A 13,964-nucleotide genomic window follows, 5' to 3' on the forward strand; every position below is an offset into this window, starting at 1 on the left:
ACATACCTCAAATTCTGATAACAATTTCACTGACTTGCCATTAACAGAAAATCACTGAAACAGCTACTTACATATGACACACATTGTGTTTTTTAGTCTAGTTAACCTCTTACCTTCACCCAAGAACTAATGTGGGGATGGCTCTATCCTCACAAAGTTTACCTGGTCATAACTGGAATCCTCATCTGAGTGTCTCTACACGGGTGGAAGGAGGTGGGAACACAAGGAAAGAAGTTAACCATCATTACATGAGTGCCTTGTCCCAGGCACTATGCTTCCATATATGTTTATGATTAATTGCCTTAATTCTGAGAGGCTGGTGCTACTGTGTCCATTTTCCAGATGGGGAAACTGAGGATTAAAGAATTGAATAATTTGCTCAAGATCCTAGAGTAAAGACATGGGAAAGCCAAAATTCCAAATGAGTTCTGCCCTACTCCAATGCCTCTGGTCTTTTCACAGGCTTATGCCATCACCTAATCTTTTTTTTTTTAAGGTTTTATTTATTTATTTGACAGAGAGAGAGAGACACACACAGCAAGAGAGGGAACACAAGCAGGGGAGTGGGTGAGGGAGAAGGAGAAGCAGGCTACCCGCTGAGCAGAGAGCCCTATGCGGGGCTCAATCGCAGGCCGCTGGGATCATGACCTGAGCCGAAGGCAGATGCTTAATGACTGAGCCACCCAGGCACCCCTGCCATCACCCAATCTTGAGCTTACTATCAGTGTCAAGTCAGCCAGAGTATTTCTAAACACACTTCTGATAATTCTTATTATAAGGCATGCCAAGAAGATGGAGGAATGATGCCTAGTTATAGGAGGAGATGTAGAGATAGAAACAAGAGTAGGCAGGAGACAAGAACTGACTTGCTTTTACCATGATGAAATCAGGGTATCTAAGATTGTTTCAGATCTCTGTATGTTACATTGCAAGGCCAAATACATGTCCTTCAAGATTTGGCCCAAATGCTACCTGACCCATCCTGTGCCGTCTCCACTTTCTACCCCACTTTTTAATCCCCTTGGTTCAGTTAAATGGGTTTTATTTACTCAACTGCCGTCTCAGGACTGAATATATTCTACCTTGCATCACTCTACCTCCCACGCAGGCAGAGATCTTCAAAGTAGGAGGAATGGATCCTGAGCTAAGTAGGTCTCTGGTCACCATGGCAGAATCTACTCAGAGGTTGAGATTGTGGCTTCAATTCAGGGGCTTGAGGGAGAGAGCCAAAGGGGACCTACTAAAAGGTAACCTCAGAAGAGTTGTAAGCCATGCACATCCTCCCAGATGGACCTACTGGTGTTACTCCCAAATCAGTAGTTCAATTTTTTGGTCCTGGGAACTCTTTATTGTAACTATTGTTGTCGTCATCATTGTTGTTTTTGAAGACCATGAAGAAGCTTTTGTTTATGTGGGTTATACCATATTTGCCATAATAGAAATTAAAACAGAAAAATCTAAAATATTGATTGATTAAAAAAAATTGTATGTTAACATAAAAAACCTTCTTTTATGGAAAAACCCTATGTTTTCCAAGACAAAAGAAAATTAGAAAGGCAGCAATGTTTTATACATTTTGCACATCTTTTTAGTGGTTGGCTTAAAAGAGGACAGTGGATTCACTTACCTACTTCTGCACTCAATCAGTTGTGATATGTATTCTGCTTGAAGCATAGGAAGAAAAATCCAGCCTCAACTTTATATAGTTGAAAGAGGATACTATACCTTGGCTAATTGAATTTAAATTAAGAAGAAAAAGAAGAAAGAAAGAAAGAAAGAAAGAAAGAAAGAAAGAAAGAAAGAAAGAGGTAGGAAGGAAGGAAGGAAATGTTTTTAATAGCCTCTTCAGATGAATTAAACACTCTTCTTTGATACTACACCAAAACTCAACTAGATGTAGTTTCTTTCATGTGGTTACAGTGTAGAATCTGAAACCTTGTCAATGAACTTTTCATACTCTGCTACATTACAATTTGGTTTATCTTGCATTTTGCAAGGATCTTTTATCCACTTGTGATTTTGTAACATCACTCATGGTTGTTTGAAAAATAAGATTTCACTGAGATATGCAGATCTTTCAAATGTTCATACCTTTCATTATATCCACTGTTAAAAATTTGTTTCACTGCTGATCTCATCAGAGAAGTCCTCAAACATTAGAAAGCTGTCAAACTCATGGTAGATACAAGCGCTCCAAGATTAGTGTTTCTTCCAACGTTCAGGTTTTAAAACTGGCATCGCATTCTTTCTGATGTTTGAAGTCAGAGGTTCATTTCAATGGTTCTCAAGAAAATGTCTACCAAATGCCCCTGTGTATGTTCATAGTTTATTAGTCATTCTTTTAAGTAAAAAAGGTGTTGTGAAAAAGCAGCGACTTCAACTCCCAAGTCCACTATCACTAAAATGCTTTCCCTTAAGGCAGCCATCACACTTGGCAGTAAGAGCGCTTTATAATTCCTCCCCTTTTGGTCACACAGACTATCAAAAGCCATGTACTCAAAGGTTGAGATTTAATATAATCAATGATTTTGATTGATTTATCTTGGATATTCTTAAATGTTACTGGCATGGTTTTACCCACCATTGCTTCTGCACCACCAGTGCAAATATCCTCAAAGTGAAAAAAGGCAAACAATGTCTTAATGTTGTTCTAAAAATAGTTTTGACTTCACGAATCCCCAACCCTCCCAACCCTCCCCTGGAGTCTTGGTAACCCCTGGAGACCTTTCATTAATCACCCGGGTCCTACCCTGTAACAAATGTTAAAGCATGGCGTGCGCTCTAACCTAGAGGGGGAGCTCAAGGCCTACTGATCTCTTTCCCTTCCTCTCCACCCCTGTCTACCCTCCATCCCAACTTTGGAACCAAAGGGGCCAGAATGGAAGACCCAAAGGGACCTTAGCTTTAGAGCATAAAGTTCTCTCATTCTAGACAATATCCTTCCTTCCTTTTCTTCATTCAGTTATTTATATGACCCATTCCTCCTTGTCAGGTTCCAAATACAGTTACGTCTCCTTTATTGTTAATTACCAAAGACCCAGGATCTGCTTCTTAAGGATTTCGCCTCCCTGAAGAGTTCAAATGGGGCTCTCTCTGCCTAGAGAGAGGAGATGGCTGGAGCCCAATGAGACAACTTGGGCCACCGCTTGTCTTTGTCACATGCGATCACTAATGGAAACAAGTTCTGTCCAGATGCTGTCTGCCCAGACCCACTTCCCTAACAACCTGCCCAAGCCCACCATCTCCATGGGAATAGGATGCTCCAAAGGCACAGCCTTTACTTCACACCCCATCCTCAGCCATCATTCTCCAAACCACCGCATCTGTGCTCAAAAGAGAGTGGACCTGGAGGAGTGTCCCTGCCACACCCAGGTCCTACCCCCGACAGCCTGCACGCCCTCTGTCCTTCTTGCCCTTTTCTGCTTCTGGGCTTGCCTAGATCCTGTGTGGTTGGCTCAGCTTCAGGCATCCTTGGAGGGTACTCAGTGGGTACCCATTTCCAACCTATAGCCTGCACTGAGGACTCTTGGCTTTGTCTGCCTCCAGAGGTTATCTTTTCCCTTCTTCTTTCATAGTCCCCTATTATTTTTCCTGTTTTATCAATGGCGTATTTGATTTTACGGCTCTGTATATATATTCAAGTATATAAAATTGCCTTAAAGTCTGCTGTTTGTTTTTCATTTTATCTTTCTGCTTTAATTTCCTTTATTTTTTTTAAGGTAAAAATGTCCTGCTTCCAACTTGTTTTCCTGGATTTTCTATTAACTATTTTTAATTGGAAAAGTAATAAAAGCATGTGATGAAATGGAAAATGATAAAAGGGTAAACAATGAAAAGCAAGCAAGAGGGCTGGTCTGCTAATCCTTGTCTCCAGAGGCAACAGTGTTACCAGCATCTGGTGTTTTCTTCCAGAAACGGTCTAGGTATATAATAAGCATACTCCTCCCCCTTTATTGAACCAATAGAAGCTTGCTTTTCACACAGTCTGGACCTTTGGTTTTCTTTTTAACCTTGTATCTTGGAGATTGTTTTATATCAGCATGCAAAGACCTACCCCAATATTTGTAAGGGTTGCACCAATAACACAAATTATGGATGTACATAATATATTGAATCTGTCCCCTTTTTATAGAACACATAAGTTGTTTCTGATCTCTTCCTGTTACAAATAGTACTTCAGTAAAATATGTACATACACATGAGATTATGGAAAAAGTTCTAGAAGTACAGTTCTTATGTCAAAACTATTTGCTTTGAAAATGTTGGTAGATATTATCACATTGCCCTCCAATGCATAGGTCATAGGTATCGTAGGTGTTGGAAGTATTGTTCCCTGTGTGTTTTCTTTAGATTTTGTTTATCATATATATATATTTTTTTGCCATGAAGAAATGATGGGTTTTTATGCAAGTAAATTATTTTTTATGCTTTGTAGGTAAATTCATGCATGGCTTTTGATCTGTGTTTCTTCCTTAATTCAGGTCTTCTCCTATCTAAGAATTTTTTTCCCTGTACTGTGCTTTTTTCTAGTCTCTTTTGCTTTCAATTTTGACATTAAAATTTCCAGTCTTTCTGGAATTTATTTTGAGAATTAGAATCAAGGAAGAGCTTTATTTCTTCCCAAATGGTCAACTGGTTTTACCAGTAGTAATTTTTTTATACATTTTCTTAAAAGATTTATTGATTCATTTTAGAGAGAGGTGGGGGAGGGGCAGAGGGTGAGGAGAGCGAGAATCCCAAGCAGACTCCCTGCCGAGCACGGAGCCCAATGTGGGGTTTGATCCCAGGGCCCCCAAGACCAGCACCTGAGACGGAACCAAGAGCAGGAAGCTCAACTGACTACGCCATCCAGGCGCCCCATCAGTAGTAGTTATTAAATAATTCATCTTTTCTCCACTGATGCTAAATATCACCTTCATCACATAGTTCCTATTGTTGTTTCTAGGTTCTCTGTTCTGTTTTAGTGATCTGTCTTCTTAGTCACATGTGCTAAGTAAATAGCTTTAAAATATGCTTTAATATGTGTTAGGACCAACCTCCTCCTCATTCTTTTTTTCTTCTCAGACTTTTCCTGGCTATTTTCACATGAATTTTAGTATATAGCTCTCCAACATATTTTTATTTGGGGGGCTCCCAGTAAATTTGTGGATTCTCTTAGGAAGAACGAACACCTCTCTACTATTGTTTCTTCCTATTCAAGTACAGGGCCCTTCTTTTCATTTATTTATGTATTCTTTTGTGTCTCTCAATAGAAATATAGTTTTCTTCAATGTACAGATTTAAGCCTATATATTTCTTACTAAGTTTATCTGCAGATATTTTATAATTCTTATAGCTTTTATTAAATGGGATAGGTCCTCCTTGCCTTAAGTTTTTAGTTTCATTATTTAAAACAAAATTAAGTATCTTTATTTGGAGGATATTATTTTACTTTTAACTCTTTAATATTTAATTCATTCTTAATCCTTCAATCCTTCTATTTTTGTGATTTAAACTTACTTCTCAGGCTTTAGCTTTTTGTCTCCTTTATTCCAAACATGATCGATAAGCAGTTTTCTGTTTCATGTACCAGCTATTACCTAATGTATACTTTCTCAGTGTTCACTAACGCACAAACCACCATTCATGTATGACAATGAACAAGCATCTCTGTCTTCCAGATGGGCCTGACTTTCAGTCAACAATTCAGTTCTGGCTGAATTGCCACCTCTGCCTGTAGAGCAGTAATTTCCCAGCTACGTGAATATTTTATTTCATTTTTGCCCTTTTTTAATATAAAAGAATGAACAACTCTAAAATAAAAAGGGTTGATTTTGTTTGTAATACAAATGAGATAAAGATATTGTGCCCCAAACTTTTAGCTTACTAGGCTTACATAGGTTGAACGTGTGCTCATTAGAAATGGCTGAAGGGTAGGTAAGGGGTTTGTGTGTGTGTGTGTATGTGTGTGAGGTGATGAGAATATTCTAAAACTGGCTGTGGTGATGGTTGCATGTATCTGTGAATACACTACAAAAACACATTAAAAAAAAGCTTTAAAAAAACACATTGGTTTTTACACTTCAAACGGGTGAATTGCATGATATGTGAATTATACTTCAGTAAAGATATTTTCAAAACAGTAAAAGCAAATGAAAGAGGCTGTTAAAAATGTGCGGGAAAAGAACATCAAAGATTATATCCATAAACCTGGGGTAGGCGTATAGGAAATGGAGAGAACTTGAACATTTTGGGATGACAATTGTCATAAAAAATTCTTTTGATCCAAATGTAAAGAGAGTTTTTCTTAACAGGGTTTAATAGGCTTAAAAAAACTACTGATAGGGATACAAAAAAGTTTCAAAGAGAAGATAAGAAAGTTGATAGGATACCATCAAAATCCCCTGCTCAGTCTGTGCAGATTTACCCCAACTAAATCCATCTCTTGTTTTTGCGCATTTGGCTCTCTGAGTAAGCTGAAAGAACCAGATTTAAGGGAAGCATCACTTTAAAAAAAAAAAAAGCTTCATTTAGATATAATTTACATATCATATAATTCACTCATTGTATATGATTCAAAGGTGTTCAGTATATTCACAGATACGTGCGATCATCATCACAGTCAGTGTAAGAATGTTTCACCATCTTAAAAGGAAACCTTATGCCCTTTAGCTATCATTCCCTGCCTCTCCAGTCTCCCAATCCTAAACAACAACGAAACTACTTTTTGTCTCCATGGAGTTCCCTACTTGGGATATTTCACATATATGGAATCTTAGAATTTGTGGTCTTTTGTGTTTGGCTTCTTTCATTTAGCATATTTTCAAGGTTCATCCAAGTTATAGTATGTGTCAGAACTTTCTATGCCCTAACAATATCCCATTGTACGTAGATACCACATTTTGTTTGTCTAGTCACCTGTTCATGGACACTTGGGTTCCAGCAACATGGCAGACCAGGATGATGTCTATCACTCCTCTCCTCCTACAAACACATGGAGTAAGCCTGGATAAAATACACACATATCCCCAGGAAATTATATACTTTATACTCATAAAGTTGATTGTTTTAAGTTGGAGAAAAAAACCCCACATAACTCCCTTTCAAACCAAGTTTGAAAGAATGAAATGTAAACCCTTGGTATCAGAAATAGAGAGAGAAAACAGAATGCAAGTGGTAGGAAGCAGCTGTTGTGGGAGTATGGGCTGGATACCAGCATGAGGGGCAGGATTTCAGAGATGTGGTGCTCGGCGCATCCGTCGGAAGTGCTGAGAAAGTGTGCCCGCTTTCCTCAGTGTCACTGGTAGGGGAACAGTGACAAGTCTGGGCCCTAGGTGGGCTTGAGGTGGGTGGGGTCTGAACCCAACACCTGCATGGCCCAAGAACTGAAGCCTGAGAAAATAATACAAAATCAGACCTGTGACCACTGAAGCCTCCAGAAGTGCTTGCAGAAAGAAACTTCGTACTCTTCTGGATTGTGCCAACATTTTCACCACCAAGGCCTCACAGAACTCCCACAGAAAACCATGAAAATGAGTTGCTCACAAAGTCTTACAAACCATTGGGAGATATAAGCATAATGTGGAGCTGTAACACCCAGAAACTGAATATTCACCCCATCATTGAGGACGTTGTAATATTTGTAGTTCTGTAAATGGAGGTCTTTTATACATGTGTATTGCTCAACTGTTGGATAATTCACTCTGGTACTTTTGTATAAAAGTAAGAGTTAATACTGATATATTGCTTTTTTTTTTTTCCTATTCTCCTGGTTTAAAATGCTATTATTCTAATTTCCTGATAATACTTCGTTCTCCTCAATCTCAGAACCTCTCTGTGCTTTTCTTCTCCGATCACAGTTTAATTTATAATCTCTTTTTCAGAAAGGCCTGAGGTAAGTATGGCCTAAGGCAGGAGGCAGTACCAAAGGAAGGATTAGAAGCCTTCTTTATTCTGAGCTGCCCATCCTTTTCTTTTGAAAGTTCATCCTTTTTAAGGATGGTTCTTTAAAAACATAACAAAACAAACAAAAACCTGCATTCACCACCTCCCTGGTCCCAGGTGACACTCAGGACAAAACTTAGGTCTCTGTGCTAATGGACAGGAGTTCCTGGCTCTGTCAGATGATTTCTGGAGTCGTGTGCTAATGGAGACACTGCACAGTTTAGAGTCTGTGATTCCTCACGAGTATGTAATTGCTGGACTCGGGGTAAACCAGAGCCCCACCGCAACCAGGAGGGGAAGGGAAGAAGGCAGTCACATGGCAGACCTTGGTAGGACCCATGTGGCACTGATGTCCCCGTGGTCAAGGGGCCCCTGGAGGTGGGTGGCGTGGCCAGTCTTCCACCAGGCCTCTCGAACTGCGAGCCCACAAACCAACCCTCCAACAAAGGCGTTTCCATCTCTTGGCTTCCTTCTCAAGAGGCACAGGGGGATCTCTGTGGGCATTTCCCCTTCGATACAAAGCTGTCCTGAGTAACATGGTTAAACGGGATGAGGTGGGCAGCACGCTTAGACTGTTTTTACAATGGTGTAATCTAAGAAGGCAGGGAGGCCTGTTTCATCTACCAAAGCCTTGGTCCCATGATGCAGCAGTACGTCTGGCTGAGGCTGGGCTTTATGGGTCCACTGTACCCCCCGGGGAGAGCCAGGTCCCTCCCTGCAGCCACATTCACCAAACTTCCGTTTCCAGTGCCCATGCCTTCCCTGACCCCCTTACCCATCACGGCACCTTCCGCTCATCCTATCTTCTTTACCCCTCCCCCTTACTTTGTTTTTAATGAGTATCATCATTCACACTCGTGTGAACGTGATCTGAGCCCCTCTAGAATAGAATCCCCAACAATCCCAGGACTTTGGGCTGGCTCACCTCTGCACCCCAGCACCAGCACTGTGCTATCTATTCGGTGAATGAGCAAGAATACTCCCGACCGTGTGCTGTTACCATGCCAGATCTCACGTTGGGTACCACTGTGGACCGGGATGGGGGGGCCATCTCCCGAGGCTAGATCACTCCTTTTAATGATTGCTCAGCTTCTCTAGGCAACTCATCCCCTGGTATCCTTTCCCCAGACCCTGAACAATCCTCTTCATCTCTGTTCACATCAGCACGTTGGTAACCTGACCCAGGAACTGTCATCTGCTTCCCAGGAACTGGCTGGCCACACTTTGCCTCCCAGAAAAGGAATGTGACCTGCTCAGCGGAGGCAGTGGTCCAGTGGGAGCTGCCTGCCTAGTGGTCTGAAGCTCTGCAGTGAGGCTTATAGCCACATTCTTTCAGATCTGGTGGACCCTCCCTGGCCCAGAATCTCCTGGAACATTACAGGAGTCCATTCTCAATTGGCTGTTAGCTTTGGGGGGCATGTTTTAACAATATATACCTATAAGGGACCCGGGTTTTGGAATAGTCTCCATTCCAAAGTCAAAATTTTTGAACTTCTGTCTGCTGGCTGGAGAGAAGAAAAAAAACATTGATAGAAATAAGGGTGACAGATGAATCATTCTTTCCACCTTGCTCACAGAAGTTGATATTCCAGCTGGCCCTGACTGGTTCTCTGGCAAATTAGATGTGATATCCATATTTGTATATTTGTCTTTATTCATCTTTTAAAATTTACTGTATTTTTTAAATAATTAATAGACTTTATTTTTCAAAAAGATTTTATTTACTTATTTGAGAGAGAGCAAGAGACAGAGCAGGAGGGGGGGCGGGGCAGAAGCAGGCTCCCCGCCGAGCTGAGCAGGGAGGTGGATGCGGGCTCCATCCCAGGACCCTGAGATCATGACCCGAGCCAAGGCAGACGCCTAACCAACTGGGCCACCCAGACACCCCGAGACTTTATTTTTTAGATCAGTTTTAGGTTTATAGATCTACTGAGTGGAAAGCATAGTTAGTTCCCATATAATATTCCCATATAGTCCCTCACCCCACTGTTTCCCATATTATTAACATCATGCCTGAGTGTGGCACATTGGTGATAATTGGGAAGACAGTATTAGGCCACTATTATTATTTCAAGGCCATAGTTGGTATTAAGGTTTGCTCTTGTTGTTGTACATTGTATGGGGTTGGACAGATGCATAATGACATGTCGCTGCTCTTATAGTATCGTACAGAATAGTTTCACCGCCCTAAAAATCCTCTGTGTGCGCCTTATTCTGGGAATAACCTGACAATCAGTGGCAATCAGTGATCTCTTTCCATAGTTTTGCCTCTTCCCATAATGTCATATAGGCAGAATCATACAGTATGTAGCCTTTTCAAATTGGCTTCTTTCATCTAGCATTTAAGTTTCCTTCATTCCTTTTGTGGCTTGATAGCTCATTTTTTAAAATTCCTGAATAATATTCCATTGCATTGTATAGATATATCACAGTTTTCCATTCACTTATAAAGGACATCTTGATTGCTTTAAAGTTTTGCCTTTAAATTTATTTCTAATTATATAATTGAAACTTACATATATTCATCTGAAGAAAACATTAAAGCAATACAGATAAACATTAATTTCCTTGTTATTACTGTACCTCCTCCATGTTTAATTTTTTTTAAGATTTTAGTTATTTATTTGACAGAGAGAGACACAGCAAGAGAGGGAACACAAGCAGGGGGAGTGGGAGAGGGAGAAGCAGGCATCCGGCTGAACAGGGAGCCCGATGCAGGGCTTGATCCCAGGACCCTGGGATCATGACCTGAGCCGAAGGCAGACGCTTAACGACTGAGCCACCCAGGCACCCCTAGATTTTATTTCTTTTTGACAGAGGGACAAAGAGAGTGTACAATCAGGGGAAGCAGAAGGCAGAGGGGGAGGGAGAAGCAGACTCCCTGCTCAGCAGGGAGCCCAATGCAGGGCTCGATCCCAGGACCCCGGGACCATGACCTGAGCCGAAGGCAGACACTTAAGGACTGAGCCACCCAGGTGCCCCCTCCTCCACGTTTAACACATTGCCATATGCATCTTTCTAGACATTTCTTATGCTTTTATAGACACTTATGTACCTAGACTACATTAACTATCTATTGTTGTGTAACAAAATTACCTCCAATTTAGGAGCATAAAAGAATAAACATGTTTTACAGATTTTGAGTGCTAGGAATTTGGGAGTGGTTTAGTTGGGTGGTTCTGACTCAGTTTCTCTTGTGGTTGCACTGAAGATATGAGCCAAGGCTACAGCGGTCTGAAGGCTTAGATCAGCTTCCAAGGAGGCTTGCTTGCCCAGAGGACTGGCAGATGGATGTTGGCTGTTCACGGGGCTGCTTGAGTGCTCTCACCACATGGTGGCTGACTTTCCTAATGCTTTCCTAAAGGACAGCAAGGGGAATCCTCAGTGGCTTTTGTAACCCAGCTGGGAAGGCGTGCACAGTCACCTCCACAGGCTCCTGCTGGTTACACAGTTCCGCAGGTGGGGGACGGGCAATGGAGGGGGTGGGACGTTAAATACCAGGAGGCGAGGATCATTGGGCAATTCATGGATTTGTTTTGTGACTCTTGTGGGAAACTTTATATTTGACAAAAAGAAAAATTACAGATTTTAATCAATTTAGGCTTTACCCATATAAAATAAGCAGTATTAAATCCGCAGGGCGCCTGGGTGGCTCAGTGGGTTAAGCGTCTGCCTTCGGCTCAGGTCATGATGCCAGGGTCCTGGGAGGGAGCCCCATATCGGGCTCCCTGCTCAGCATGGAACCTGCTTCTCCCTCTGTCCCCCCACCCCAGTGCTCTCTCTCTCAAATAAATAAATAAAATCTTTAAAAATAAATAAATAAATAAACCATCCTTTAAAAAACCAAATCCAATGCCAGTTTGTAGCAATTTGTGTGGTGGAATTTTCACCATCATAATAATGGAATAATAAAATTACTAAATATGAATACACAATATGAAGATTTAAAATTTGCGTGAACACTAGTTAATGCTTGGATATAGGCATATTGTAGTAATAAATTAACTTCCACATATTTAAAATCTTCTAACAAGAACACCCTACATTTATCTCAGTGTTGGATATGCTCTAAGTTTTATTTTTTCCCTTAAAAAAAAAATCAGTTCCTCCCACTCTGATTTATTTTAGGCTTGGGCTCATAGATTTGGCCTTTGCTTATTTACAAAGAGATGTTTGCCTTACAATAGTGTCGTCTATTAGCCCACCCATTTTGTGAGGTTCAAGTTCCGGCTCTAGGGGGTTTTGAAACAGGACAGGAGCCTCTGCTTGGTAACACAAGGGGTCAAACACGCTCCAAGCCAGCACCTCTCAACCCCCACCCCGCACAGTGCCAGAGTTGCTGTTTACTGTCCTGACTTTCACAGAGCAGCAACTATTGATCACAACTGAGTGCAAACTGCAGAGTACAACCGTGTGCTCATATGGAAGAAAACCCACGTAAAAACACGTATTGGTGTCTCCGGATGGCATAGGTACAAATGTTGCATGACTTCTGGCCTGGTTTTTCCACACTGCAGCCCTCATCAGTCGTATGCCCACGATACGCTGCAGGTCTGGAAAGGTTAAGCCCCGCGTGCATTATTTAATCCCATGGGAAAGCAGGATTTGGGACAGAGAGAAAGTGCGGGAGAGTAGGCTAGGGAATAGTAAATGACTCAATAAACACATATAATGAGCACCTATGTGTAAAACTTTGTCTCCCATAACACCTGTCATTATCGGATATGCTGTATATTTTGTATATGGTCTCCACTCCCAGCCAGACAGTAGGATGGGAGCTCCCTAAAGGCAGGGTTTTGTGACTGTTTTGTTGACCACTGTGTCCCTGGCACCTAGAAGAATGTCTGGCACATAATCGGCATGCAATAAATGTGTGCTGAGTGAATGAATGCACTATGCTAATAATAGGTCATATTAGAAAACAATAATTAAAAGCAATTTGCATGGATTATCTTCTTTAAGTAGGCACTAACATTATTCCATTTTACAGGTGAGGGAACGGCTCAGGGAGATCACATAATTTGCAGAAATGGTCTCCCGGGTCCTTATGCAGACCAAGCCTCCTATCTCACACTCCGGGAAAATTACAAAGACCGACTACACACAATCCCTGTTCTCCAAGCAGAGATGTGCTCATTGGAGAAAAGATTTGGAAACAAGTCAGACCCAACCAAGGTGGTAAATGGTAAGAAGTATACCAGAGAAGCAGGCAATAAACTCTGGGTCTGAGGGAGTGGAATGGGGGCAGATAGAAAAAGATAAATGCTAAGATACTAACAGGATTATTGCTGGATGAAATTATGAATGTTCATACTTTCTTTTTCCTACTTTTTCTCTATTTTCTAATTTTTCCCTAGTGAATAAGTATTGCTTTCTGTATTAAGGAAAACAATACATTTATCTTGGGAAATTTTGCCTTAAAAATTGAAAAACACAGGGCACCTGGGTGGCTTAGTAGGTTAAGTGTCTGATTTTGGATTTTGGCTAAGGTCCTGGTTTCAGGGTTGTGAGATGGAGCCCTGCATTTTGCTCGGAGCTGGGTGTGGAGCCTGCTTGGGATTCTCTCCCTCTGCCCCTCCCCTACTCATGCTCTCTCTCTCAAAAAAAAAAAAAAAAAAAAATTGAAAGACACATTTTCTAAGGCAAATTTCCCTCTGTAGCATGCTCTATTACTGGTTTTTTGGATAACTTTTTTTTAAGATTTTTACTTATTTATTTGAGAGAGAGGGTGAATGAGTGAGAGAGAGCACACAAGCAGGGGGGAGCGGCAGGCCGAGGAAGAAGCAGACTCCCTGTTGAGCAGGGAGCCCGATGAGGGACTCGATCCCAGGACCTTGAGATCATGACCTAGGCTGAAGGCAGACGCTTAATCAACTGAGGCACCCAGGTGCCCCTTGGATAACTTTTCAATGATACTCTGTGTATGCAGATATATGGCAATATATTTATGGTGAAGGTTTAATTTAATACGGTTTTGAGAAAAAATTTTTTCAATATCCATGTATATACATATACATATATAATATATAAAAATATGCTAT

General features: G+C 41.2%; 1 protein-coding gene across 1 annotated transcript in view; it reads right to left on the reverse strand.

Moving 5' to 3' along the window:
* The window catches only part of LYRM4 (LYR motif containing 4), a 264,652-nt gene that overhangs the window by 55,086 nt on the left and 195,602 nt on the right, over positions 1-13,964 (reverse strand). The window lies entirely within an intron of this gene.

This window comes from Callorhinus ursinus, unplaced genomic scaffold (assembly GCF_003265705.2).
Source record: "Callorhinus ursinus isolate GAN/ISIS: 27379988/994484 unplaced genomic scaffold, GSC_fseal_2.0 scaffold26, whole genome shotgun sequence".
Lineage (NCBI taxonomy): Eukaryota > Metazoa > Chordata > Mammalia > Carnivora > Otariidae > Callorhinus > Callorhinus ursinus.